This window comes from Amblyomma mixtum, chromosome 3, assembly GCF_055824585.1.
Source record: "Amblyomma mixtum isolate Tamu chromosome 3, ASM5582458v1, whole genome shotgun sequence".
Classification (NCBI taxonomy): domain Eukaryota; kingdom Metazoa; phylum Arthropoda; class Arachnida; order Ixodida; family Ixodidae; genus Amblyomma; species Amblyomma mixtum.
The window spans coordinates 252,354,771-252,363,714 of NC_143014.1; the positions used below are offsets into that span (position 1 = coordinate 252,354,771).

General features: G+C 48.2%; 1 non-coding gene across 1 annotated transcript; it reads right to left on the reverse strand.

Annotated features, from left to right (window-relative positions):
- Positions 1 to 8,174: 8,174 nt before the first annotated feature.
- Positions 8,175 to 8,248, reverse strand: TRNAT-GGU (transfer RNA threonine (anticodon GGU)). The gene has a single exon. It is a non-coding gene; the product is annotated as a tRNA-Thr (tRNA).
- Positions 8,249 to 8,944: the final 696 nt, after the last annotated feature.

Consider the following 8,944-nt stretch of genomic DNA (forward strand, 5'->3'; position numbering starts at 1 on the left):
CAGGAATATTTCAGATGCTAATATTCCGCCGATGTTAAAAGTGTTGTGTCCTGCGTGCTTAATAACGCTCGTCGCCGGAACCTATAGTAGGATACAACTTAAAAAAACAGCAGTTGCTAACACAGGGCCGCGGTCCGCGGCGTCCTGTATTACTCCGTTAGCCAATTGCAACTGTAAACGAAATCAGCTTTTTAATGTTTGACTATATCAAACAATCCACGTATCAAAATAATAGAGCTCATAATTCTTTTTCTTGTGATAAGCTGCTTGTTTAGGTAATAAGAAACGTTTAAGCAGTGGACTACTTTTTTGTCGTGGAGGAATTCTGTGCGCAAAGGCTGAATGTGGACGGAGCTTCACTGCAGACTTAAGTTGTATCCGACTATAGATGCTGTCATATACGCTGTAGCCAAGATGGTGGGCAACGCGGGGCCGCCTAGGGAAGCCTTTGCAAGGTTATCCGCGATCTTATTTACAGTCACGCTGCTGTGGCCGGGTACCCATATCAAGTGAACAAGGCTCAAATTCGATGGAAGTAGCGATAAAAAAGTGCTTAAAGTGGTGCGCGTGTTACAGTGCAGTCTTCCTTTCCTTCGCCAGCCATGCGCTTCGTTTTCCTTTTCACGCAGCACCTATTTTTAGAGATTTATTAAACACCTCGTCAGTACAACATAAAACATAAATTGAGTACAAACTTTAATATTTTCTAGTGGAAAAATTCCGTTCACTACGTGGTGTCCAATCTGAACGAGCCGCAAGGCATGCTAGGTACTCCGACTTCCGGATTCTTCTGCGAGATGCGCGTGTACGGCGCTCTCCTTGAAATGCGGAATTGCCAAGCTTAAATTCGCTCTTAATATGTTAGTATACGCGCGAACGAAGTCGTAAAAAAGTCAGCTTGCTCTACGTGCATTATTATGCCCAAGCTCGACGTTCCGTATTGGAATTAAGGGCGGAAAAGCGTTGTAAGTGCGAACGTTAAGACATGCGTCGTCTGTTCGCGCTGAAGTTTAGGACGCTTCATTCATTCGCTACAAAAGTCCGCCTGTTGTTACGGTTATCGTGTGGCTGCTACACAGTTTTCTAATATATATCAGAGCACATGTTTTCTAGAGGTTTCGCGCTTCCAGGCGCTGAATATATGGACTACCAGCAACCGCAGCCTAGCATTACGCACGAGCGCACTGGCGCGCACATTGTAGCAGGGTGGCTGTGACGGCAAAGAGCTTGAACCGTGCAAATCCTCGGAGGACTTTCGGTGCTTTTTCTATATACACCCCGCGGTGGCCTAGCGATTAGGGCGCTCGGCTACTGGGTCGGAGGACCCGATCCGGGACGCGGCGGACGCGTTTCGATGGAGGCGAAAGGCGCCGGTGTGCTGCGCGATGTCAGCGCACGTTAAAGAACTCCCGGTGGTCTCAATTAATATGGAGGCCTCTACTATGGTGTTCCTCATTGCCCACGTGTCGCTCCTCCTCTCAAAAGTCTATGGACTTATCAATGTTTTACAACCTTAGCAAGGGGCACAATCTGTTTTATTGTCGGTTTTTGCACTTGCCAGCTAATTGCTTTCGTTGGATATTTGCTATGCTTTATGAAATAATTACTTCAGAAGCTGGCATGCTTAGCAACTCTATCAAGTGATTTAATTTTAGTTGAGCTGCAATGCAAAAATGCAACTGCATTACAAATGTGTTGAATTTTCAGCACTACTGTAGTCTTTCTGCATGTACGAATTTTATGCCCCGACAAGCATGCACCGAGACTGTGGCTGAAAACCTCTACTTATGTGCGGCAAGAGCCTGGATGGGCAAGTTACATCGCAGCTATTCCACCAGTGAGAGGCGTCATACTCACTGTGGCTTTGGTGGATGCATAAGACTGCTCACAAACAAAACCAACTGTGCATAGTTATGCACTGCAACTGTACTGCAATGCATTTCACATCCTGCATGGTAGTGTGGTACATTTTTCAAGAAATGCTTCGGCGCGCCAGACAAGGACAAAATGTAGAAAACACACCACAGAGTGCCATTAACATATAACTTGCAGCTCTGAATGTTGAGAATTTCTGTACTCTGGGTCTGGGACTGGGTGACAAGAGCGAACACGACGGCTACTGGACGTGAGCGCTGCAGTGATCACCTACTCCGTTTATGGCGTCGCCGTAAACGTCTTCAACGCTCCTTCCGCTGCCAACCCCACAATGCCCAACTTTCTTCCCGGATCACTGCTCTGCGGGCCGAGATCGTCGCCCACTGCGCCTCACTCGAGCACTCTCGTTGGAGTGCTCTTTGTGACCGTCTTGACTCTGCATTGCACTCGCGATCCACATGGTCTCTGTTCAAATCCCTCCTTGGCACTAAGCCTGCCCTTGCTCCCACTCTAGCTAAAGCCCTCACTAAGGAACTCCCTCCGATGTTTTTGATCAGCTCGCCTCTCTCTATCTCCCGCCCCCTCTGGCACCCTACTACCCGGTGTACTGCGGTGGACCTAACCCCGATCTGGACCAATCCTTCACTCTCCGGGAGCTCGAATCGGCTCTGGCTGCTAATGCTACACGCTCGGCTCCCGGTGAGGATGCCATTACATACACCACACTTCGCAACCTTCCCGACTGCGCCAAAGAATTCCTACTTAAAACCTACAATGATGCATGGGACAGCGGCTGCCTGCCCAGCTCCTGGACCTCCTCCCTCATTTCTATGATTCCAAAGCCGGGCAAGCCTCCCTCTCTCTCTAACCTCCGCCCAATCTCCCTGACATCATGTGTTGGTAAGACCCTTGAGCGAATGGCCCTGACTCGCCTCTCTAATTTTCTCGAGACGAGGGAGTTCTTCCCTCATTCTCTCATCGGCTTCCGACGCCACGTCTGTGCACAGGACATGTTTCTGGTTCTCCAGCACACGTTTCTGTCACCTACCCCCACTCAAATTCACGCACTTGTGACCGTCGATGTTCGCAAGGCCTTCGACGGTGTTTGCCACGACCACATCCTTTCTCAACTCGCCTCCCTAGACTGTGGCTCCCGCATGTACTGTTATATCCGCTCATTCCTCTCTAAACGTGTCGCTCGCTTTCGAGTCGACACCTATCTGTCCGACCCCCACAACATCACCCGAGGCACTCCTCAAGGTGCTGTTCTCTCTCCTACCCTTTTCAATCTTGCTATGGCCCCTCTCGCCTCCCAGCTAGCTGAAATTCCCGACCTGCATCATATATTTTACGCCGATGACATCACTCTCTGGTGTTCGTCTGGCTCTCCCGGTCACGTACAGGACACCCTGCAACGTGGCCTAGATCTCATCGACTCCTTTCTCACCACTGCTGGCCTCTCTCCTGCTCCTGAAAAATCCGAGCTCCTTCTCCTCAACCATTCCTCATACCAGCGCTCACACAACCAATTCGTCTCTCTCCACCTTTCTGGCTCTCCCATTCCTGTCGTCACGCAGTGCAAAGTTCTTGGCTTTCCTTTGCATGCAGCCAAGAACGTGCAAGCCCTCCACCGTGCTGTCACCACCTGCCACTCCGTAACTCACCTCCTGCGGCGCGTGGTCACTCGGCGCTCAGGTCTCCACGAGGCTCATGCGTGCCGAGTTGCCCACGCGCTGGCCCTCAACAAGGTCTTGTACTTTGCACCCTACGTTTCCTTCAATCAGACTCAACTTAACGCTCTTGAGACTGCCCTTGTGGGCCTCTACAAGGCAGCTCTCAACCTCCCTATCACTACCTCTACTGCAAAGATCTTTGCAACAGGCCTCTTTCATCCTCTCCGTTCTCTGCTCTCTCTCCATCATGACTCGCAGATTGCCCGGCTTTCCCTTACCCGTCAGGGTCAGTGGTTACTGACTCAAGCGGGTATCTCGCCCATTCTCTGCGCCCCATTTACCTCTCCTATTCGCACCCCCGCTCCCAATCTTCGGATCCTCCCCCTTCCGTCCAACATGTCCCCCGTTCTGCACGCCGGCCGTCGTCATGCGGCCGCACAGCACCATTCCCCTCTCTTTGATACCCAGGGTGTAGCTTACACGGATGCCTCCTTCGTGGCTCCTCGAGGTTCCTGCGGCTACGCCCTGTACCACCCCCACCTCCCCGCTCCTGAAACTCACACCAGCGGGCCGTTTCTACGCCCTCCGGATGCATTGTCCCTCGAGATCCTCGCCATTGCGCATGCCCTCCAGTCATTTGCCCTCCTTCCCTCTCTTCAAGAGTACACAGTCTATTCAGACTCACAAGCCGCTATACACCACATACAGAAACGCACCCTAACCCCTTCTCTTCAACAGGAGGTCGAACGAGCGGTCTCCGCTTTGCAGCCTTCCATCGTTTTCCTCCGCTGGGTCCCTGGGCATTCAGGGATTGACGGCAATGAGCTGGCTCATCAGCTCGCCCGTGACACACTTTTCCGGGCACCGTTGATCCCCTGGCCCAAGCCCTCGGAGGACGGTGGGAGACTCACCCTTCGCCACACCATAAAAGAGGTCTACCTCGAGCTCCGCCTCGACAAACGCCTTTACCCTCCCCCTCATCCATCACTCACAGTGCCGGAGGCTCGCCTTCTTCGGCACGTTCAAATGAATGCAATCATCACCCCGTCTCGCCTCTTTCTCTATCGCTATCGATCGGACCCTTCCTGTCCCAACTGCCCCTGTATCTATGCGGACCTTGCCCATTGCCTCTTCTATTGCCCGGCTGCTCAGCAGTCGGGTTGATTCCTACCCCCCACCTTCTTTATCCATCACCACCTGGCTCGACTGCCTTGGCGCTGAAGGGGAGGAAGAACAGCGACTTCTGGTCGCCCAGGCGGTCGATATGCTCGGCCTGTAAATTTTGGCCGAATAAACGTCTTCTACTACTACTTTCTATACTCGATTTCCCGATGCTGGTTGCTGCATTATGTAGATGAAAAAAAATGTACAAAAATAAATGCTTTGTTTTGCGTCATCTTTTGAATGTTCACTAGCTTCAGGATGTAAAATTAATGTTGCTTCCCATCAAGGCAGAGGAGAGCCTGTAGCCATTTTGTTGTCATATATTTTGTGCTCTGAGCCTAGTTGAAGGAGAACCACCAGTGCACAGACAGATATTGCCAATGGTTGGCACCTCAGCTGTTGATGCCTAGCTATGTATAGAAATGTGGAAATGTATAACTTACGTACTGTATGCCCAGTGTTCAAAGCAAGGTAGGTAAGTAACAACACTAGCAGCTAGGCAAAAGATCAGCTTGCTTTGTGTTTTTCCTAATGAAAACCTAAAGCCAGAGCAAGGCATCAGAGCCTCCTGCAGAGCTTCGCTACTGGCACCGCAATGTAAACAACGTCAGGCAGAAAGACAAAATAGTAAGCAAACACCAGCCAAAAGCAGAACAAGCTCTTACACAGGGAGCTTTACTGCTGAACTGCAAGAGGAGCAAGTTTCTCAGCTATTAATGGGAAACTCTTCTTGTCCTGTGGGTAACAGCATCATATGTTTGTCTTGCAAAACCTTATGCAACACATTTTCTGCAACATGTAATAAATGAGGTTAATGCAGGTGATCTGTGTGACAAATAGTAAATTATAATAAATAGTATGGTCGAGTGTAAAAAAATATCATGCTTCGGCTTTTACAGCACACACAGAAGCTTGATACGAGTTGTTTTCAGCATCTTCTACAAGTTCCTGTTACAATGTCTTGTGCAATGTTGAACAAAAGGCATTCGCATCCAGTTTTAGCTTTGGCGTTAACAATGCGACAAAGCTTGCACTTTGATAAACTTTCCTAAGACACTAGTGATACCAGAAAGTCTGGAATGCCTGTGAACACAATGTGTTCCTTTGCTTTTTAATAAAAAACTAGTAATTAGCATGATTATTACTCTTGATCATTATGAACCCAACGACCACTAGACCAGCCTCTGCCTTCCTTGTAGCATCTTGCACTTCTTGGAATCACCGATGTCCCTCTAAATTAGTCAATCATTAAGTGCAATATTACTACATGCAAGCATGCAATGCGTCACATATGCCAGCTATAGACGTAGACATTTATTTACTTCACATGCATATGTTCAGCACATACACAGTGTACGAATGACGCTTTGCTGCACAGTGACAGTACAGTATTATAACATATGTCTCAGATGTCAATTCGCCTAAGTTCTGTATAATGAAAGGTGCAAAACAGCCAAACTAGGCTGGCTGCTATTTTCTTAATTATGTTATCTTGAAGTGAAGCTTTTCCCAACTTACTGAGTCAGAGTATGAAAAGAAAGGTGATAAATAATTCTTATCACTTTTTAATGCGATCAGCCCCTCTCTGCACACAGGAAATGAAGAAACATTACTGCAACAAGCGGGTCCACACAATCAGGCAACTTAAGTGTAACAGGTTGCTTAATTATAATTTTCTACACATGCTGCGTGCTGATGTCGACTAGTGTTCTGGTGAAGACGTGTTTCAGTTTGAGCATGAAATTAGTGAAAATGGCCTCATAAAAGAATTCATAACTTTTACAAGTGGTCGTAAACATACCTTAACATTGCGATCAGAGCAGTGCAAGGGAATGAGACGCCGCCGCATGTGGTCGCGGTGTAGCCGCTTCGACAGCTGACGGCAGTGACCACACACGCCTTTATTAGCTATGGATTCGAGCTACTCGCATTCAGCGCAAATGTCTGAGGAATAAATAGTCCTGTCTTTTAACATCTTAAGTTGTCACGCTGTACTGACAGAGGTCGAACCGCATATAATTGCAAACATAGCTCGCACGGTGCTGCTGCTGTCATGCTAGACCAGATGTGGCACATCGCCAAAGTTGTCCGAGGGAGAAATTGGTGCTCCTCAAGGAAAGAAAACAACCTACTTAACAGAATTCTTCAACTTCCACAATGCTTTCAAACTCTGCCACCAACAAAATGCTCGAAGCATATAGCCTAGGGTTGACCGTCGCCGGCAGTCTGCCAGCGGATTGCAACGGCGCACTGTTTTTGCCGCTCCCTATACTTGATGGCACTCGGGAACATGCTGCATCCGTTTGCAGTGAAGTTTCTGCAGGTTGAGGCAGTGCACAACATCCTTTTTCCAGCAATGTGAGTGCCAGTATTAAGGAGAGAAAGACCGAAACCGCATGTCTGCAAGCAATTCGCACACAAACCAAACCACAGGAACGACCCGGAAGTTCAAATTCACGTGAAAAAGCTGCGCCATGCCGCAATGCCTGCCATAGGTTGGGCACCACCTATTGCAATAAATATTGAATCCAATAGTTTTTACAGAAAAAAAATCTACTGAAACCTTCAGAAAATGGTCAGTTTCCCCATGGTAAGGAAAGAGTTAACACTAAGCCGAATTCTTGATAGGCCACGCCGGTGACGCGCGTATCAACAGCGAGGTAGGGGGGCTAGACCGCTCGTGACATGCACGAAAGTATGTCATAAAAACGTGACAACATATTTAAACAAAAGGGCGCATACAATCGACAAAAACTTTTCGAATATTCAGTTACAGCTTAAATACTCACCTGTAATAATACAATTGTTAGGTTTTCTTCTTATATTTCTTTTAAATGTTTTTAAAGCGCATCAGTTCAGGCGAGGCAGCAGCCATGGCGTCAGGCAGAGTTCGCACACATGAACGAATTTCGTCCAGACCGTCAGCTCAAAGGCATTTAGTTCGCCCATACGTTTATACTCGATGTCGAGCAAGCGTACATGACAGCGTACCCCATGCCTTGCCTTTACCCATGTTTTTACCTCCCTGTTGGACTCTGACCTGGGGCCTCCGGAGCTTCTGCTGGCCGACATTCTACGTCTCTGTGAGAAAAACCAATCGTCGCGCACTTCGGGTCCTGGATCAGCCCCATCGCAGTGATGAAAGGTCGGCACCAAGGGTATCTGTTGTCGCCACTCGTATATTCTATATGGCGAGCATCGAGCGAGAGCTGCTGTGTTGAGAGTGTTGTTACAATTCACACAATCTTATACCTTTACAATAACCCCTTTGTCGCCTTTTCAAGGCCAGCAATGCACCTCTCATATAGCTAATTTGGTCAAATGTTTAGGGGAATCCCCCAAGGTGGAGTAGATTTGTAATAAGGGAGTAATTACTCATTGGCATCCACCCGAGCGCAGCCATACGGCTACAAAGGAAAGCTTTACAGCTTTCTCAGAAACTTCGTAGTTAAAGAAAAATTCGTCCTTGTCCGGGGTTCGAACCCAGGACCACCGCTTCACCAGAGCAGTCGCTCTACCAATTGAGCTAACAAGGACGGCAAGCTTATAGTAGGACGAGAGCGAATTGATCAATAACTCGAAGTGAAAACTGTGTTGGTAAAATGTTTAGGGGAATCCCCCGAGTTATTGATCAACTTGCTCTCGTCCTACCGTAAGCTTGCCGTCCAGTTAAGCTCAATTGGTAGAGCGACTGCTCCGGTGAAGCGGTGGTCCCGGGTTCAAACGCCGGACCAGGACGAATTTTTCTTTAACTACGAAGTTTCTGAGAAAGCTGTAAAGCTTTCCTTTGTAGCCGTATGGCTGCGCTTGGGTGGATGCCAATGAGTAATTACTCCCTTGGGGGATTCCCCTAAACATTTGACCAACACAGTTCCCACTTCGAGTTATTGATCAATTCGCTCTCGTCCTACCATAAGCTTGCCGTCCTGGTTAGCTCAATTGGTAGAGTGACTGCTCCGGTGAAGCGGTGGTCCCGGGTACAAACGCCGGACCAGGACGAATTTTTCTTTAACTACGAAGTTTCTGAGAAAGCTGTAAAGCTTTCCTTTGTAGCCGTATGACTGCGCTTGGGTGGATGCCAACGAGTAATTACTCCCTTATTATAGCTCATTTATTTGTGAAGTGATTTTCGTACCCTTCTTACTACTCTGCACGTTTGTCAACAGTTCTCAAAAAATTTTACAGCAGGGTAATAACTTGCCTGACCAAGCATTAACTTGCAGTGATGTGTG